We start from the raw sequence: 21,288 nt of genomic DNA, 5'->3' as shown, positions 1-21,288 counted from the left end.
GGTGTAGGAGATGGTCCTGGGCTGGAGAATAGGGGAGCTGTGGGACCCTAGCCGACTGGAGGGAGAGGCGAGTTGCACAAGAGCATGTGATCTATCAAGAGGTCACCATAGGGTATGCAGGAGCTGATGGCCGCCATCTGCAAAGAGTGATGAAGACCATGAGCTGAGGGTTGGCTAGCAGACAAGGTAAGAGGAATGAGAAGGTGAGCATTAGGGAAACCAATGGGCTACAAATTGGAGGCTTCCAAAGAGGACTCTTGGGTGCCGTGAAGGGAGCTACAAAAGGTGCAGGCCATATGCAACGAGTTGGTGGGTTGCGCCATGGGAAGGATGCTTGAGGTCCGAATCTGCAAGCTGTTGGTGTGCATGAGAAGTGGGGCCGCTAGTGGCTTATGAATGGAGAGGGGAGTCGACTGCAATTGAGAGGGAAGGCTGAGAGGAGCACTATCTCAGGAAGGGAGCCGGCATGGGACTACAGACGAGGGAGAATGCCGAGCGAAGCAGGTATGAGCAGTTGTGTAGTGTTGTAAGCAACAAGAAGGGGAAAATAAGAGATAAAAAGGAGAGGGCTGACATGCCGTGAACAGCAGGTTGGCCAAGTTCTTTGGCTGCACTATATGCAGAGAAGAAAGGGCCATCAGGGCTTGAAGAGCAGCAAAGGCTGTGAGGGAGCTCTAAGAGCTGTAGAAGGCTCAGTATTGCAGATAAGGGCTACCACCTGCCGCAAAGCTTATGAAATCTTCATGGACAAGGGAAAGCATTGCTGAAGGAGGGTGTTTTTTTCTCCAAAAAAACCATCCTTGTACACTCTTCCGTGTTGCCATAATCCTTATAGTTCTGTTGTTCAAGTGAATATTCTCCCCCTCTTCCTCTCATATTCATTTGTTTGTCGCCATATATGTGCATGAGTGTGAGGTGTGGAACGTGTAGTAAAGCTTGCGGGTAGCTCATATGTGGATGTCGGTGTGTTCAAATCTCTAAGCTCGAAGGTGAGTGGGTGCTTGATGGAAATTTGATAGGGGTTGGAGAGTTGTTGGTCATTAGAATGCTTGGTGGTGCGTTTGCAGTGCTTTCAGGGGTTAAGGATAAAAGCCATGTATGCTTGATATGCGGTCGAGTGTGTATAGTCGGGGTTGGTCGGGTACGGGTTTGGACAGTAATTGTTTGTAGATAGGGAGTCTAGGTGTGTGTTTGCTAGGGGATAGGGGTGCTGTGAAATCACTGGGCTATAGAGAGGCATTCAGATTGTGCGCTGGTGGTTTTCCCATTTCCCCCTTTCCAACGTGCAACAACCTTCTCGTGGACACCCATCTCAATGCATACATAGCCGACTTTGGGACTTACCTTTTGGCACTTAGAGGTGGTCTCCACGTGTTACTTCTTTTTATGGTATTGACAGGGTTGATTTGTGTTGGTTTTCATGAATTGCACACTTTATACTCCTTTTAATGGATCCTAATGGTTGGAGGGTGCTCACTCTGATCCCAAGGTGCTTGTTGCTTGAGTGCTAGCATCCACATCATGCACCGGTGTCTGATCAATGTGTAGTTCTTTGATTCGTTTTTGTAGCCAGCCGTCAGGGAGATCATTGATAAGACATTTCACCTGAAATTGCCTGGGTTACGGCCAACATCATAGCATCTTTTCGAGTAGTTGTGATGCTGCCTACTTAGGGCTCGTGTTACACGAATATATGTCTTGCTCGCTTTTCCATACAATGTGTGCTGGTATTGAGTCAATATTATTTAAAGGGTTAACTTGGGGTTGTCTACATTAAAATTGTTTTCCTCTTCCCTTCTCAGTGCACAATCCTTACAGGCTGCATAAGTCCTCTTCTTGCACTATCCTGGGCATCGAGACCACTAGCAAGCAACGATTGAACACAAGAAGGAGATCACAAGTAGAACCGCGAGAGAGAGAGAGAGAGAGAGAGAGAGAGAGAGAGAGAGAGAGAGAGAGAGAGAGAGAGAGAGAGAGGGTGGTATTGTCATGGGGCCATGAACCCAGTAGGCTGTGAGTACAACCTTACATGTAGAATATTGACCTCTTCTTGCACCAAAGAATCACCACCCATCTGCTAACTAGGCCCTCTGCATATTCATCCTGGAGTCAACACAATTTTTTGCATGCCCACCATCTATGTTATCTACCCTTGTTCAAAGGTTAAGACCTAAGGAAGACAAGGAATGAGAAGAGGCGATTGCTGAGCTTTGATGACTATTGCGAGTGCAAAATAACTTCATTTCATTGTGTTTCCCAGATATTATTCAAGATTTTCTTCCACTCTTGAGATCAAAGGAACCCAGTACTGCGGAGATGGATGCACTCTCATTTCTTCTTACCTTGTCAATAGAGAAACTAAACAAGGTCAGGGCCGAATGGGGCTGGCCAAGATGCAGCTTCTATGGCACTTCACCATCTTTCTATACTATTGACGTGTAAAAGCAAGCTAGTCAAGGTGGAGGTAGTTCCAATCCTTTTCAATCTTGTGCAGTTGACAGAGACCCAATTGGGTGATCGAGTCGAGCGCTCGTCATTAGATGGAAGAGCAATGCTCCTATGGCTAAATGCGGACGTAGTCAAGCTACTAGCTATCCAATGAGGTAAAAGCACATGTCCAATTCTTGAGCAGGCTATCTCGTCCTTCTTGTGATGAACAACTTCAGATTTAAGTTTGTAGCACAGATGCAATGGTACAAGAGTTACTGTCAATGTTGGCACTCAACGAAGAACTTGCCGTATCCTGACAAGAGGGAATATTGAGGCTTTTGCGTGTGGCCTTGCTTTGCACACACCATGATGCTAGAAGCATTTATTAACACATTTGGAATGTAGGTCCCTTTTGAATTTCTCACACCCACCCAAGAAAAAATAGTTATTGCATGCATGTCATTTACATAAAATGAACACTCTTAGACAACAAGTCTTGATTGGCCAAAGCCCCTATGCAGATGGTAGCAAAATTCCTCCCCGTAGGCCTTGCCGTAATGACATTGCCAATAAAAATTCAAATTTAGAATATACTCCCCCCCCCCCCCCCCCCCCCTTCCCCTCCTCCCTCTCTCTCACATACACACACACACACTCTTACACTTTTCATCCACCTTCATAATTCCTTTGCATGGCTTTCCTCTCCTCCCTCTCGCCTCTGTCTACATGGTGCAACTCGCAGATAACTACATGGAATGATCTCCCTCCCCCCTCTGATAGGAGCCTCCACCGTGCTCCCACATACAATAATGGGCTCCATGTATAAGTTTTCTTGACCTTCAGCAGACCTCTTCCCAACACCTATAACTAGATCTAGACCACAAGGCTCCCTTCCCATTCCCTTCATGCTCGTGCTTGATTTTCTTTGTCTGCTGTCTACGAAACTCATCATGGCCACCACCTCTTGCAATAATGGGTGCACCGACCATGCTTCGAAAATTGATGATAAGCTACGGTGATAGGAAGGACCCAACACATTACACACACACACACACACACTTTTAATTCACCTTCATATTTCCTTTGCATGGCTTTCCTCTCCTCCCTCTTGCCTCTGTCTACATGGTGCAACTCGCAGATACCTACATGGATTGATCTCCCCCCTCTGATAGGAGCCCTCCACCGTGCTCACACATACAATAATGGGCTCCATGTATAAGTTTTCTTGACCTTCAACAGACCTCTGCCCAACACCTATAACTAGTTCTATACCACAAGGCTCTCTCCCTTCCCTTTCCCTTCATGCTCGTGCTTGATTTTCTTCTTCGTCTGCTGTCTATGAAGCTCATCATGGCCACCATCTCTTGCAATAATGGGTGCACCCATGATGCTTCAAAAACTGATGATTAGCTACGGTGATAGAAAGGACCCAACACACCACACACACACACACATAGAGAGAGAGAGAGAGAGAGAGAGAGAGAGAGAAGAAACAAGATTTGTAAGAGAGAAAGAGAGGCAAAAAGAGTAAACAAGGTTTTCGCTAACTTGCCAGTGGGGGTAGAGAGAGAGAGAGAGAGAGAGAGAGAGAGAGAGAGAGAGAGAGAGAGAACTCTAGCAGCAAACCTTGTCTTCCTTCCTACCAAGCTCGTCTCTGCTTCAGTGTCCTTGCGTTGTTGCTATTGGCAATGCTTTTTTGACGTAGGCACTATTCTTATTTCACACATGGCTCAAAAGATACCCAAAAGAAGCATCTTAAAATACCTTCAAAAAGCCTAGAAATTGTGTAGAACATTTCACAGGCTCCATGCCTATATCACTCCCTACAAGCAAGCGGTACCGACAAGCTCTATACTAGCCCTTTGATGCGCATGCCGTAGCTGCAAGCAAGAGAGATGGGCAATGGCTGGTATAAAGAGAAAAAGAAGTGTAGAGAGGAAGTGCCTATTCCTTATGCGAAGCCATGGAGAGGCCACAAATGCATTGAGATTTTTGCATGATAGAGAGAGTGATTGATATTATTGAAGCATACCTCCTTAGATTCCACTCAGTCTTGATTTTTCAACATTGTGGCCAAAAAGTTTCAAAGGTAGCAAGGGACAAGTTTCAAGTGGGAGGGGTGAAGGTATTAATAGAGAGACAACTGGGAGCTGCTACAGGTTTTGGAGCAATACCCTAAACCGGATGGAGCGACGATTGTGGCACTTGTGCTTTGTTGGTAGCGAGGCCCCTCTGCCACATTCTAGGGAGTGCTCGATTAATTTCATGAGCTGATTCAAGTAATCAATGATAGGGTCTTCAACTCAAATTAAAGCACTTGAACAAGTCGCCAATAACTTTTAAAATCAAGATTGGCTTCAGAACTCGACTAAACTCCTCATACTCCAATTTATATTAGGAGGTTACATACTGGAACAAAGGAACCTTTGTTATATTGTAAGGAGGCCTCGGGCCCAGTCCCATTAAATGCAGTCTCTGACCCCGATCTATATATTAAATAAGGAAGCCTCACTCGTCTGGAACAACACTCTACTCTAGAAGCTATTGGCAGCCTTAGATCAATGGCACATAACGCAGGCACACAAGAGTTACTGTCAATGTTTGCTCAACGAAGAACTTGTCGTATGCTGACAAGAGAAAACTGAGGCTTCTCTGTGTGGCGTTGCTTTGCACACACCATGATGGTAGAAGCCTTTATTAACACGAATGTAGGTCTTCTTTGAAATTCTCACACCCACTTTAAAAAAAAAACCTATGGCACCCATGTCATCCACATAAAATGAACACCCTCAGATGACAAGTCTTGATTCGTCAAAGCCCCTATGGGCATGATAGAAAAATTCCTCCCCATAGGCCTTGCCGTAACGATAGTGCCAATAAAAATTCAATAATGGGAATATTCCCCCCTCCCCCTCTCTCACTCTCGTTCTCTCTCTCTCTCTCTCTCTCTCTCTCTCTCTCTCTCTCTCTCTCTCTCACACACACACACACACACACACACACACACACACACTTTTCATCCACCTTCTTCATTTCCTCTGCATGGCTTTCCTCTCCTCCCTCTCGCCTTCATCTAGATGGTGCAAATCACAGATACCTACATGGATTGATCTTATCCCAGTGATACTAGCCCTCCATCGTGCACCCACATACAATAATGGGCTCCATGTCCAAGTTCCCGCGACCTTTAGCAGACCTCTGCGCAATGCCTACAACAAGACCTAGACCACAAGGATCCCTTCCTATTCCCTTCATGCTCATGCCTGCTTAATTTCTTCGTTTGTGGTCTAGGAAGCTCATCATGGTCACCACCTCTCGCAATAATGGGTGCACCCACCATGCTTCGAAAGTTGATGGTTAGCTGCGATGATAGAAAGGACCCAAAACACGAGAGAGAGAGAGATCAGAGAGATCTCAGAGAGAGAGAGAGAGAGAGAGAGAGAGAGAGAGAGAGAGAGAGAGAGCGAGGGAGAACTCTAGTAGCAAACCTTGTGTTCCTTCCTATCAATTAGCTCGTCTCTACTTGAGTCTCCTTGAGTTGTTGCTATTGGCAATGCTTTTTTGATGTAGGCACTATTTTTATTACATGCATGGCTCAAAAGATACCCAGAAGCAGCATCTTAAAATAGCTTCAAAAAGCTTAAAAGTTGTGTACAACATTTCACAAGCATCATGCTTGTATCACTCCCTACAAGCAAGCGGTGCTGATAAGCTCTATACTAGCCCTTTAATGCGCATTCCGTAGCTGCAAGCAAAAGAGATGGGCAATGGCTGGTGTAAAGAGAAAAAGAAGTATAGAAAGGAAGTGTTCATTGTCGTGCCGCTCCGCTCTCATGACAAGAAAATGAGCAAAGGAATGCCAATCAGGTGTATTTGAATCCTGCATGATTATTCACCAGTTATAAGGGCTTGCTAACAAGTCAATTTATAAGCTAAAAGTGTGCCAGATGCGGCTCTAAGGGCCAAAAGATGTCTTGGTAATGCTAAACAGTGAGTATGTTTGAAGTGGTCATCGCTGGGATTTTATTGATCAATGTTGAAGTAATTGAAGATATCTACATGCCTGTCTTTATGGCTCGTCAATCGGAGCTACGGATAAGAAGTTATGACAATTTTAAGTTGAGTCAGTAGCAGATCCGTACCGGATTGAGCACCTGCTAATAAAAATTCAAAGATGATAGGAATGCATGGGTCCGAATTGCTCACTTCCAGGAGCATGACACTCTTTCCAGTTTGTCAATGACAGTTTTGGTTGGCAAGATATGTCTAGTTTAAGTACCACCGGGGACCGGTTTTGAACCGCCATGGTCGTGTTGATCAATCAAGTTCATCTGGTAATTTTTGAGCTTCAGACAGATTCTGGGAAATGGAGTTGTCAGAGAAGAATTTGTGGCAACTGATGGCCCGTATACAGGCTTAATGCAGTGCAGTGCTCATATGTATGCCAAATGTGGGCCGATACGAAAGCATTTTTTTTTACATATAATGTCTTGTCTTGACGGACATGAAGCCAAGTTGTGGGGAACCGAATTCATGCTTGGCAATGCCTTGGCCGGGTTTGAGACGTGGTAGCATTACGAATGCACAAAAAGTTCTTACTGAGCTCTTTGTCCAAAATTTCATATCTTAGAGAGCATTGGTGACGGAAAATGCTCAACATCTTGATGGCCGATTTTTGGAAATCAAAGAAAAAAAAACTTTCTTTCCTCTGCCGGAGCCTTGACGACACTGTTGGAAGGCTCGGCAATGCCTGATCAACCTCACGACACCTCTACGGTCATGGCACATCCCCCCCCCCCCCCCCCCCCCCCCCCCTTCGATTGGCCGGCCTTATCACCCTCATGCCTCCGCTCGTCTATGCCCCAGCCTAGCCAGCCGCCCTCGGTTTCACTCTCCCTTCTCTCTTTCCCTGTAGTTTAATCCCTCGACAGGCATCGAATGAAATATTCCCCCCTCTCTCTCTCTCTCGTTTTCCCTACATACCCCTCTCCAATATCCTCTCTCTCCCTTCTCAGGACCCCTTTCCTCTCCCTCATCCACTCCTCCTCTCTCGCTGACAACTCGCCTTCCCCAGCTCTTGTCGCGGCCGCATGGCCGCAGGCGGTCTGGCCAATCCTCTCTTCCTATCTCCCTCATAGTCTACCAATGGCCGATCACACTATCCTCTCTCTCTCTCTCTCTCTCTCTCTCTCTCTCTCTCTCTCTCTCTCTCTCTCTCTCTCTCTCTCTCTCTCTCTCTCTCTCTCTCTCTCTCTCTCTCAATATCCTCTCTCTCTCTCACCCACACACCCCCTTACTGGCCACCCTCGGCTAGGAGTGGCCTCGAGCACTCACCTCGACCCCTCTCTCGCGATCCCTCGCTGTCGAGCCGCATGTGAACTCCCGCTCTCCCGTATTCTTATCCACACACCCATCCCCTCTCACACTCACCCCCTCGCTCTCTATGCAAGCCAATAGCAGCTAATATTCTCCCTCTCTTCCCCACCCGCTCGCCTCATTTCCCTCCCTTGGCCCGCTAATATTCTCCCTCACTCCCCACCCCTGGACTCTTCCCCCCCCCCCCCCCCCCCTCTCTCTCTCCCCACACCCCCCTTACCCCACCTCATGCCAAAGAGTCTCCCCCCCCCCCCCTTCCCTCGCTTGCTTGTCGGAGACCCACCAAAGAAACCCCCCCTATATTTGTCTAACATGAGTCCTAAGTAGGCAGCATCACAGCTACTCCAAAAGATGCAGTGATGTTTGCCGTAACCCAAGCAATTTCAGGCGACCTCACCTACCTAGACAAAGAGAAGCATCAAATTGAATGAAATGTCAATCAATGAGCTCCCTCACGGCTGGCTACAAAAAGGAATCAAAGAACTACACATTGATTAGACACCGGTGCATGATGTGGATGTTATCACTCAAACTGCCAGTACCTTGGGATCAGAGTGAGCACCCTCCAACCATTAGGATCCATTAAAAGAAGTAAAAAGTGTAAAATTCATGAAAACCAACACAAATCAACCTTGTCAATAGCATAAAAAGAAGTAACGCGTGGAGACCACCTCTAAATGCCAAAAGTTAACTCCCAAAGTCGGCTATGTATGCATTGAGATGGGTGTCCAGGAGAAGATTGTTGCACGTAACGTCCCAATGAACAACAGGGGAATAACAATCATGATGAACGTATTCGATATCTATTGCGCCACTCCAAAGCTAATGTTTTACTCTTTGAGACATGCAAAAGAGGGTTGTGGTGCATCAAGTCACCTAGGCTACCATTGGACATGTACTCACATACTAAGAGTTTGATGTCTTTATGTAGCAGCAACACAATAGATTTACAATGTGCTTGTTTAAAATCTTTTCAAGTGTTTCTACTTTTGAATCAAATTCCTTGTTGTCGCTACCTCTCCCATGGTTGGTTACCTTGTTTAGTATCTTTACAAAAACTGCCTCGCATTCCTTAGCACAGTCTTGTAAGTTGTGGCAACACCTCCATTGCCAAGTATTGGATTGTCATAATCTAGACATCTCACAATGTGAAGGTCTTTAAATTGGACCTTGCGGAAGGTGAAGATAGACTAAGTGTTTGAGAATGATCAGAAATCAAACATATGCCTTCTATGGAGTGTGTATATTCCGTACATCTTCAAGCTGCATCGAATCAGGAATATGAAAGCCACCACAAATCTATAAGATTCCAAGGCCATCATGATACATTTTGTTGTGGGATTTCTCCTAGTACCATGGCAAAGCTTAAAATGTCCACCACTAGAGATCCATGTCTCTTGACAAGCTCTTGTCAAAAATTGTGTTGGAAAACCCTAATGAAATACGGTCTAATAGGAGGAAACTTCCACAAAGATCCGTATTTCTTGCCAAGCTATGTTGGAAAACCCTAATGGACTAGGGCCTGATAGTCAGTTGTAGGAGAGGTCAAAGTTTGTTAGGCTTAGTGCGTAGAGCTCAGTCGGGATGGGTCCATTGAGATTGGCGTGAGACAAGTTGAGAGTAGTCATGGTAGAGAGGTTTCCAATTTAGGGAGCGCAAGTTGTAGGACATGTAATTGGGTGCATAAAACAAGTGTCTAGGGGGTTGCACCTAAAAATTCATTCGATTGGATGTAAGTTTAGAGAGATGTTTTAACTTGCCAATTTGTGGTGGGATGGGGCCTAAAAAGCGGTTGTGGGAGAGTGAGAGACAAGTATAGTAAGGCTCCTTTAAATTGAAGCACTCTATGGGTAAGCGTCTAGAGAAATTTGGACAAGTTCAAACCAATGAGGTAGTTTTCATATAGCTGCAGAAGAAATAGAGTAGGGGAGCCCCAAAGGCCACCTACAAGCTGACGCTAAAGAGCGAGTGTATGGCAATTAGCAAAATTGTAAGAAAACCATAACCACAAAATCAAAAGCTTAATCATGGCATAATGGCATAAAGATTATATAACCATAATTAAAACATGAGTCAAAAATTGCAAAACCATAAATATAACCTATTTTCCATACCTAATCATTACGATAACTTGCTTGTCATACCATAACCATAATAGCCATACCATCATTGCACAACCATAACCATTTCCATAATCATTACCATAACCATCACCATCACATGATTGCCATACCATCATAGCAAAACCTTAACCTTAACTTGACTGCCAAATCTTAACCATAACATATGTGCCATACCATAAACATAAACATAAACCATAAACATAAGCACTACAAAACTGTGCATATGCAAACATCACTAAGTGAGAAGACCCTCATGGTAATGCCTCCCAGTCGACGTCCTCTCCCCCTCCTTCAGCAGCTGGGTCAAAAGGGCCAGAAGTCCATGCTTGTACCCATACTTCTCCTCTCGGCGTGTCAAACGACACTTCACATCAATTTTTTGTAAAATTATGGTTTAATCATTAGATAAATCTTCAAATAAAATATATATTTTCCATAATTTAAAGCATACATATAATAATTACAAACTCATGTTGAAGCGTATCGTAGCCTCCACTCCCAAGATGAGACGCTCCAGCAGACTCCAAACATGCTCTGGCTGCATCTCTCTGCTGCTGAAATCTCTTAGGATTGTCTTGTGTCTTGTGCAATCCCCGCCCACTCCTCTTCATCCAAACATGCGGGCTTGGGACTGCCATCCTTGTACCTGTCTCTTGCCTCTGACCGACGGTGTGACATTGTGGACTTTGCCATGCTCAAAATCTAGGGGTTCGAGACTAGATCGTACCCCTCTAGATCTACCGGCATGTACTCTCTGTGAATGGCCTCGATGATGTAATTCTTTCTTTCAACATCAAGGTTATCCCAAACCTCCATCACAGAGTGACCAAATTGAATCGTACAGAGCTGTCAAATCCTCTATCGCATGGCCTTTTCGACCCTATCTGCCACAACAGCCCCATCCCTGCTCTTGTACACCTTGCTAGGATCATGCTCGTGTGATCCCCAAGGTGTACGTTGTGTGCCAATCGGTGAACTATCTACTGAAGAGAGTAGTGGACGCTCTCTCGATGGTGTGGACGCATCGGTAGAACCGCTACCACAGCAACCACCACCTCGAGAATGCCGCCTACCTCGTCTCGAGGATGAACCACCCGTCTACGTAGGGGGCACACGAATCCTAGGCGTAGGGGCACACTAGATTGAGGTGTGGGACCGCTCGATGTAGGGACCACACTAGTCTCGGGTGTAGGGTCGGCCATAGTAGGTCTAGAGGGGCCTGCTTCCCAAAGGTGTTGTGCCAGCACGATCTGCTCTGGTGTGAACTGAGACAAAAACGAGCCCATCTTCTCGGGTGACATGCCGGCCGGAGCGACAGAAAAACTAAAACTAGGAGAGTATGGCTCATTGCCATCAGCCATGGCTAATCGTAGACAAACAACACCCACAAAATACGTTAGTTTACAGAAGAAATGCTTAATCAATACAAATAACAAATCAATGAAGGTGCTACACAAATGAATGAATCTAAATTGTATTGTAGACTAATAAAAAGAGTTTTACAAAAGAGTTCCTAGCAAAAATTATTACTTAATCTGTCATCCTCTTTGAGATCTGATGCACCAAAGATGTCTATCTTAATCTGTACTTTAGCATCTTCGTCATCGAACTCTACTTCTTGTCGCTCTCCGCATCAGCTTGAGTATTTGACACCTCATATCTAGGTTCAGACAATTGTTCACTATTGACATCCACCTCAAAGTCTAAACTTAATGTTTTTGTCGGTCCTCCACTTTGTTCATGAATCACCTCTTCGACCTCAACGTCCAATCCTTCACACACTTGCTTGCTACATGGAGCAACTTGAACGACATAGAGCCAGCAGAGTTTAGACAGATCATTCTCATTATTTTATGTCCATGCATTTGGATGGTAAGAATGTTTGTTGGAAAGTACTTCTCCACCATGCACACTGCTTCAATAGCATTTAAGTGTGTTGCATCGATGTTGTCTTCTCTTATCTCTTTTGAACTGATCCAGCGTACCAACTCAATGATTTTGTAGATTGTTCTTCTAATGTCATTTGTCAAACAATCCTTTATGGAAATTGGTAAGATGAATTGTAAAAATTATTTGTGCCAATCATGGGACTTAAGACCACTGAGATTGTCATCTCTTGTAAAATCCATTTTCAAACTTCGCATGCACCCTGTGGGAGTCTTGAATGAAGATATAGTCTTCTTCACTTGTTGCTCTTCTGCACGACTCAGAACCCATGGACCTTTTGGTATAGCAAACTTTCCATTGGGTTTAAGTTGAGGCCACATCTCTCGCATTCAACCCACAGCCTATAGGTCATCTCTTTTGGCCTTGCTCTCCCTTTTTCCAGTGATGGTTTTCCATATGATCTCCCCCACATTCTTGAAGATGTGCATTGGGTCAAGAAAACGATTAATCAGCAGGTCACTCCAGTACAGGAGTTCATGGAAAATAGAAAGTCTTTTCATTCTAGGTGGCATCCAATCTCCCCTCTCCAGCCACATGTTTTTCCAATCGCTCCCTTTCAGTGGATGCATCTCATGTGCCAGCTCTCGTTCACCCCATCACTCCAGGGGGGATTTGTTACCATATACATGTGGTAGTGATGTGTGTGAACACACTAGGACCGCTTGGGCATTTTGTCCCTCTTTAGGAGGTTTTTTCCCCCGTGCATTGTATATACGCCCATCACTCTAGGGCTATCTATCTTTCCATTGCACACCAAGTAATACACTCTCTATTGTGTGCCTTGAGCTTCCTTCGTCTTCTCCAATCAGTGTGCGTTTCTCTGCAACCCTAATTCCAACAAGGGGTATCAGAGCAGGTTGCGTCCTCCCGAGCTTAGTCGCCAGCTACTCTAGTACACACCTGCTCACTTTCTCCGATTTCAGTGAGCTTTGGCGAGCGTTCGCAGGTCGAGAAATACTCAGATTTTTTATTTGGGCTCATTTCGGCCTCCGTTTCCACTATAGGCAGTAGTGCACAGGCTATTTCGTCATTTTGTGCAGAATTTCTGTCAATGCTGTTTTCTGCATAACAGGTGCCTCACAGTCTTCTATGGTTTGTACTATATAGCACGTGTTGTTCCCGCTCTGTTTCTCCTATTTTTGGGCAGTTTTCACATCAGGTGCAGCATTTACCATGGCTGACAACAACAACATAGATGTGTTCAAGATGTTTGTTACTGAGGACAAGTTGGATGGAGACAATTACCCTATGTGGGCTTATATGATGCAACATGTTCTTGTGTCAAAGGGCATCTAGAACATTGTGCAGGGCATTGATGTACGTCCTGGTTCTGAGGATGTAGGCGATGTTGAGGATGTTGTAGGTCTTGCTGCAAGGATTGCTGCTGTTAGAGTTGTTTTGCCTACAACAGAACAAGCTCGTTGGTATGTAAAGGGCCTGCAGGCTCATGCATTGATTGCGTTGTCTGTGAAGCGCACCATTGTTCCTCACATCTGTTCAGCAACATCTACAAAACATGCTTGGGATATTTTGGCTGGTCTTTATGAAAGTCGTAATGAGGCTAAAATTGCTTTGCTGCGTAAAGAGCTGGAGTCGAAGATTATGCATGAGGAAGATGATATAGAAACTTTCTTTGCTAGTGTCAAGGATATCAATGAGCAACTCATTTCTGCAGGTGAAGTCATTTCAGACAATTCCCTAGTGCAGACTGTTCTTGATGCCTTACCAGATTCTTACTAGAATTTTGCTAGTACTTGGAGACTTATGACCCAAGAAAATCCAGAAGTTGTCAAGTTTGATGCATTGTGCACATTGCTGTTGCAAGAATCACGTTCTAGAAAAAACAGGACTAGACAGCGTGCAGTTGAACAAGGTTTTATTGCTTCTCTAAGAAAGGGTGGTAACAGCAATGCAACCACTTCTTATGGTTCTGCTGCGAGTGGCAAAACGTCTGTTCCCAATGCTTCTTCTGGCTGCACTTCGTCTGGCAATTCTGGTGATAAGGGCAAAAAGAAGATGCGTTGCCATTATTATAAAGCTAATGATCACTTGATCAAGTCATGTCCTAAGTTGAAGGCCAAAGAGGCTAAGAAGAAAGAGAGTGGCTCCACTACAAATGCATCCACTGTTGAGTCTTCTGTGAAAGGAGATTGTAATGTTGATGTTGATGCAGAATGGGCTTTTAGCGCAAAGTGCACCTACAATCCTGCTGTCCATGAAGCATGCTTGTCAGTATGCTGCAGATTCACATGTGTGGTATTTCGACAATGGTGCTACAAAGCACATTACCTCACATCGTGAATTGTTTACCTCTCTCGAGTCTGTCCCTCAATAGGTTGTATCATCCGCAAACAAAACGTATTCTGGTTTCTCGGGATGTAGTGTTTGTGGAAGATTTTGTTCAGCCCTTGCTGTCATGTATTAGAGACAGTAATGTAAGCTCACAGGACATTTATGACACTTTGTTGCCTCTTTTCAGTGGTGGAAATACGAAAGTAAGTTTGAATGAGACAAATGTACAGCCTATGGGGGTTTCTGAAAAGGTTTTAGATCAGCCTATTACTGATGCAGATGTACATGATGTTCCTACTCGTTCAGGCTCTCGCCATGCATCCTATGCATCTGATTGTTATGCTTTGGATGCGTCTAGCTTACATGATGTTGAGGAGCCTCTGTCTTTTGATGAAGCACAAAATTTGGAAAATTGGATGGCTACCATGATATCAGAATATAATGCACTCATAGAAAATGACACATGGACTTTATGTGATTTGCCTCTTGGCAATAAGGCCATTGATACGAAGTGGGTTTACAAGTTGAAACGCAAGTCGGATGGTGAGATTGATCGCCATAAGGCTCGACTTGTTGCAAAGGGCTATGCACAGCAAAAAGGCATATATTATGAAGAGACTTTTTCTCCCACTTGTCGTATGACTACTGTGCGTTTTCTATGTGCATTTGCAGCTCATTTTCGTTGGGATGTACATCAACCAAACATTGTTACTGCTTTCTTGAATGGTGACATATTTGAGGAAGTTTATGTAACGTAGCCTCACGATTTTGTCATAAAAGGACAAGAGGACAAAGTGTGCAAATGTAAGAAGGTTTTGTATGGGTTCAAGGAATCTCCTCTTGCTTGGTATGAGAAAGCTGACACTCATTTGGTTAAACGAGGCTTTTGTAACAGTCCAACAAAAAGCACATTGTATGTAAAGCGTGAGGGTGATGTACTTCTCATTGTGGTTCTTTATGTTGATGATTTGCTAATCACTGGACCAAATGAGAGACATATTGCTGAATTTAAGGCTGATTTGAATGCTACTTTCAAGATGAAAGATTTTGGGCTGTTGCATCATTACTTGGGTAAACAGTTTAAGCAGTGTGATGGTGGTATTGCCATGTGTCAGAAAAGTTACATAGAGACATTAGTATGTAAATTTGGACTTGAGGTTTGAAAACCTATTGCCACTCCCATGGAAACAGGTTTGAAGCTGAGTCTACATGATGCTGGTGATCCTGATAATTTCACTCTTTACCGAACTGCTGTTGGCTACCTCATTTATGTATGCAACACGAGGCCGGATATTCAGTTTGCAGTCTCACAGGTCATCAGATTTATGCATACCCCAGGGTCTAAGCATTGGCAGACTGTCAAGAGGATTTTCTGCTACCTTAGTGGCACTTTACATCTTGGCTTGTTTTATCCCAAGGGGGGATCATTGCCGCCAGACTTACATGCTTTTTCAGACTCAGATTGGGCTGGTTGTTTTGACATGCAGTGTCCACAAGTGGTTTTTGTTTCATGCTTGGCAGTTCATGTATATCATGGTTGAGCAAGAAGAAACCTACTGTGGCCACTTCGAGTTGTGAGGCTGAGTACAGGGCAGTCTTCACAGCTACGGTTGAGTGTGTACTGCTCAGACGCCTTATGGCTGATTTGGGTGTTGGACAGGACACTCCCAACACTATCTACACTGACAGTCAGAGTGCATTGGCAGTTGTGAGGAGCCCAGTTTTTCATGCTCACACAAAGCACATTGAGGTGCATTACCACTATGTCAGGGAGAGGCTCTCAACAGGAGAGATCAGCTTGGCTTATGTGCCAACACAGGACAACCTTGGAGATCTTTTAACAAAGGCATTGTCTCATGAGAAGCTTGAATCTTTCCGCAAAGCTTTGGGCTTACTCCCCTTTGTGGACTGATCATGTCCTCAAGGCATGGCACTTCCCTTTACTCATGTGCCAGCTCTCGGTCACCGCATCACTCCAGGGGGGATTTGTTACCATATACATGTGGTAGTGATGTGTGTGAACACACTAGGACCACCGGGGCATTTTTTCCCTCTTTAGGAGGTTTTTTCCGCCGTGCATTGTATATACGCCCATCACTCTAGGGCTATCTATCTTTCCATTGCACACCAAGTAACACACTCTCTATTGTGTGCCTTGAGCTTCCTTCGTCTTCTCCAAGCTGTGTGAGTTTCTCTACAACCCTAATTCCAACATATATTTGGTCCACGTAGCTCACGTCCTTCAGGCAAAAATCTACCATGCTCCTTGTAAACTGTCTTGCTCAAATTCTCAGAGTGGTGGAAGCCAAGCCGAGGAGCACATTTCAGACATGCATGATTTCCCAAGTAACTCAAGCCTGAAACGTCACAAAATTAAAATATAAAAGCATTGGGATAGCCAGGAATCACATGTGTGTAAGGGTTTTAAAGGAACTTACCTAAGCACTCGCCAAAGCCTGCATGCATGGTCCACATGAGAATGCCTTGCACATGTACATTCCGTTGTCCGATTGGTTGGGACATATCAACCACATTGATTCCTGTCCACAAGATTTGGAGCTCTTCTATAAGTGGTGCCAAATAGATGTCCATGTTCTTTGCTTTGTATTTTCCTAGGATGATCAATGACAACAACAGATGGCCCTTCTTGATAGCGAGCCATGGTGGAAGATTATAATTAACCAGACAAATAGGCCACGTGATCCATGACGAACTCCGTAATCCAAATGGGCTTACTCCATTCATTGCCAGACCAAAGCAGATACATCGAGGCTCGTTCTAAAATGTAGGCCAACTTCCCTCTATGTGCTTCCATGCATGAGAGTCAGTAGAACCCGCATCACATCATCTGTTGATCTAGTATTTGAGTGCCATGTTCAACATCTTCTCCATCTCTACTTCTTGAAGGGCCCACATTTAACCAAGGAATTATCAAACTTATCTCTAAATAGACCCTTTGCTTCATGCTCATCTTGCTCTTGGTGTTGTCTAAATAGCTGAGAGAGAGAGAGAGAGAGAGAGAGAGAGAGAGAGAGAGAGAGAGAGAGAGAGAGATTTCTAGCTCATCCTTCCTCACATTTGAATTCATGATTTCAATGAGTTTTTCTTAAATGTAGAAGGATATCCCCAAAAGAAGTTCAAATTCAGATGTATTTGCTACCCAGTTGAAGTTCAAGTTAGTACAACGCGCCTAGCGAGCCAGATGGGCCACAGACATAGTCATTACTCAGAGAGAGAGAGAGAGAGAGAGAGAGAGAGAGAGAGAGAGAGAGAGAGAGAGAGAGAGAGAGAGAGAGAGAGAGAGAGAGAGAGAGAGAGAGAGAGGGAGGGAGAGAGAGGAAAAAATGGAAACAGGCACCGTGCTTCACCCCTAGGGTTCATCTTTTGCTCCCAGTGGTTCGATAGAGACAACATAGGATTCTCAACACTCTACCATCGTGCGACGCTTCTCAACACCTTCGGGTTCTGACACAACCCCAATTCAATTGTCCTTCTTTGCTATATTCATATGGTTGTTCCTGTTCTTCCACTAGCTTTTAGGGTTAATCCCAGGGAGGAGGTCCAAAGTCTGGTTCGGGAATGTCTGGATATCACGCTTGATTTTGATGCGTCTAGTTTGTCTGAAATTCTGAAGGAGTCTATAACTAATGATCCTCTAAATAAAGGTGACCATAAAGTCACTCTTGATTCCCACACTGTTTGGCAGCAAATTTCAATATTTAAATCCAGAGCTGTGGTGCTTTTCTTCACTGGCAGACTACCCCAAATCAACGACATTGGACATGCAATTGATAAAGGGTTTGGAGGGAATGTAATTGAAAAAATCTTTTATCCTGGTCAAGGATTGTTTGAAGTGTTATCTGTGAAATAGCAAGATCAAATTGCCTTTTTGACTCAACCTATTATAATTTTGTCTAGTCAAGTGGTACATGTGTTTGAATAGAAGCCCATAAAGATGATCAAGGATGCTCTGTTGTTTCAATGTCTTGTCTGGGTTGAGTACATTGACTTGCCCTCATTTCTTTAGCCTTGTGTTAAGGAGCTGACATCTACCTTGGGCCAAGTCCTTTATGCCCCAACCATTAATTCACCCAATAGAAATAAGGCTTGTCTATTGTGGAACACTAAGACCCCTTTCCACAAACTATAGACATTGATATCCCCATAGTTGGGAGAATGATGATGTATCTCAAGTGGGGCTCTTTGGCTGGAGCCTATTTTCAGTGCAATAAACTAGGCCATTTCTCCAAGAATTTCCCTACACTGGCTCAATCATCTGGAGAACTCATACCATCTTATCTCGGAAGTAAAAATTTGGTCCCTAGGGAGCAAATTTTTGGCAAATCTCTAACTACATTCCAAGCCTCTAAAGGGATCACCCCGACTGTCACTCCTCCAACTCTTGTTACTGCTTCACCTGGGTATACTCAAGCACTAGGCATTACACCATCTCATGCTAAGGGAGTCTCTAGACCCCTGTTCAATCTTGGGCATGTTGGGAACCAGGCAAGATCATCTACCCCTGGCCTCCATCCTCTTCTAGCCCTCATGGATTTATTAGAAATAGTGATAAAGGGAAAAGGCCTATTGATGGAGATGGATTTCAAACTGTCTCCTCAAGGAAATCATTTAAGCCTAGGCAACAATCCTCTAGCTATATCAACCCCAATGTATTTGACATTCTTCAGGATATACCTTCACCTGACACCTTGGCAGCCATAGAGGAAGCATGACTATAGATGAAAAGATCCCTCAAAATCAGGATGTGCCTGCTATCAACTTAGAAGTGAATATGTTGGACATTGATGATAGTTCATTAGAAGGAGGTAATACTCAAACAGTTATGAACACTCCTTCATGAAGAATGTTACTATAATGTTAAGGGTCTGAATGACCCTACTGGATTGTCTATGCTTCACAAGTGGATCTTGCTGAATGATTTTGCTATGGCTCTGATTCAAGAGCACAATATTCATAAGAGAGAAGGGGAGATCTATCACTTTAAGGGCTATTATCATTTTTATGGTGGGAAGAAAGGAGACTATTCAGGGGTTTTGACCTTTATCAAAACTTCTCTTGACCCACATTGGATGTTGGATCATCCATCTAGTAGATGCTCTATCTTTAAGGTTAAATCTGAATGGGGACTGCCGGAAATTGTTAATGTGTATGCAGCTAACAGTCCAATTCCTAGAATGGATCTTTGGGCTTGGCTTCAATCTATGTCTCTAGGATCTGGAATTCTGGATGGACACTTCAATATGGTCCCTACTTTAGCCGACACCACCTCTACTGGTTCTGTCATCATAGGTAAAGATGAAGCAGTTGTTTGGGATGTTTTGGCTTGTCACAATCATTTCTCTGATGTTTGGCTCAGTAGTCATCACAATGCAGGGTACATATTTCATCCTAGGTCTTACATGTATTCTTGGTCTAGAGTCTAGACTGGATAGACTGTATTTTATTGGGGACAACTGGCTTCCTGCAAACTATAAAATGCAAGTGAATATTGAATTTTGCATTTCAGATCATTTTCCCCAGTTTATGCAACTGTCTGGTGCTACCGTAAACTCTATCAGAACTGGAAAATGTAGACCTCTGATGGTTAACAAACTGTTACATAATAATCAAGGTTTTCAAGAGGATGTTTTAAAATGTATCGAGAAAGATAGAGATTGCAATACTGACGTTGTTGATTCTTGGTTGTCATTTTGCTCTCAAATGCAACACTGTATCAGAGAAAATGGTAAAATTGTTGCTATAAGGAAAAGGCAACAGTTAATAGAACTGCAGGGAAACCTGAAACCTCTGCTAGAATTGGTTCACCAGGGACAGGTGACATATGCAAAAGAATAGAGGACATCAGAGGGGCTCTCCTCACTTTAGCAGAAGCTGAAGTTGCAAACTGTAGATTCAAATGTAGAATCAGAGAATTGGCAGATGTAAATGACACTTCCAAGGGGTTCTTTCAGAAACTGAAATCTAAGCACAATAGAGAGGCCATCACCAAGATCATCACTGAGGATGGTATTGAAATCGCTGATAGCCAGAACCTTATGCAAATTTGTGTGGATCACTTCAATGCTATTCTGAATAAACCAGTGGAAGTATCTGATGAAAGGCAAAAAGCCATGGATGTTATGTTGTCAACTGTGGATTCTTGTGTATCTAGTTGTGATGCCCATAGGCTTGAGGGCTGTTTTGATGAGGGGGAATTATACTATGCAGTGGCCAAATTGGGGAATGACAAGACCCCTTGGGCTTGTGGTCTTTCTAAAGAATTTTTGATGTGCTTGTGGCCTCACCTCAAAAAATATGGTCAAACATGCAATCAATGCCATATGGGCATCACAGCTGATGCATCCTACTCTAAAGGAAGGAATGATCAATCTCATACCCAAACAAAAATTTTGTACAACACTGTCTCATTAGAGGCCCATCACCATGGTGGGCCTTTTGTATAAGGTTCTGGCTAAAGCAGTGGCTATCAAACTGTCACCTCTATTGAGGAAGCATATACATACTAACCAATTAGGGTTTATTGGGGGCAGGTCTATATTGAACAATATAATAGCTGTTCAATTGGGGACTGTGCTTGCACTTAAAACAAATCAAAATATTGTCATGCTTCAACTTGACTATGCTAGAACCTTTGATATAGTAGCATGGGATTTCATTCATGCCATCATGCTCAAGCTTGGATTTGGTTCCAAAATCAGTTATTGCATTTTTCTGTTGGGGCAGCATGCTGTCTCTAAAATCCTGGTCAATGGTAGACTTTTTGGGCCTGTTCAGTCACAAAGATCAGTAAGGCAAGGGTGCCCTGTGAGTCCTCTATTCTTTGCAATCAGCACTCATCCCTTGTTTTGTTTTTTGGAAAAGCAAGCAGCTTTGAGGATAATTTATGGGTTGAAACTAAATAGGGAGCAACTGTTGGCACTTGGTTTTGTTGATGATACCATTATCTTTTTGCTTGCTACTAATCTCAATCTCACCAAATGTATGTCTGGCTGCTGGTATGTATCTGAATTTGAAAAAATCTATTTTGATAGATGTTAATGTTGAACATTTTGACAGGCTAATATGGACTGGGAAGAGGGTTGCAAAGGGGCATGTTGTA

The sequence above is a fragment of the Adiantum capillus-veneris genome, chromosome 21, assembly GCF_014529385.1.
Source record: "Adiantum capillus-veneris isolate H3 chromosome 21, ASM1452938v2, whole genome shotgun sequence".
Taxonomy (NCBI): domain Eukaryota; kingdom Viridiplantae; phylum Streptophyta; class Polypodiopsida; order Polypodiales; family Pteridaceae; genus Adiantum; species Adiantum capillus-veneris.
The sequence above is the reverse complement of the archived record's forward strand: the minus strand, read 5'-3'. Positions refer to the sequence as shown.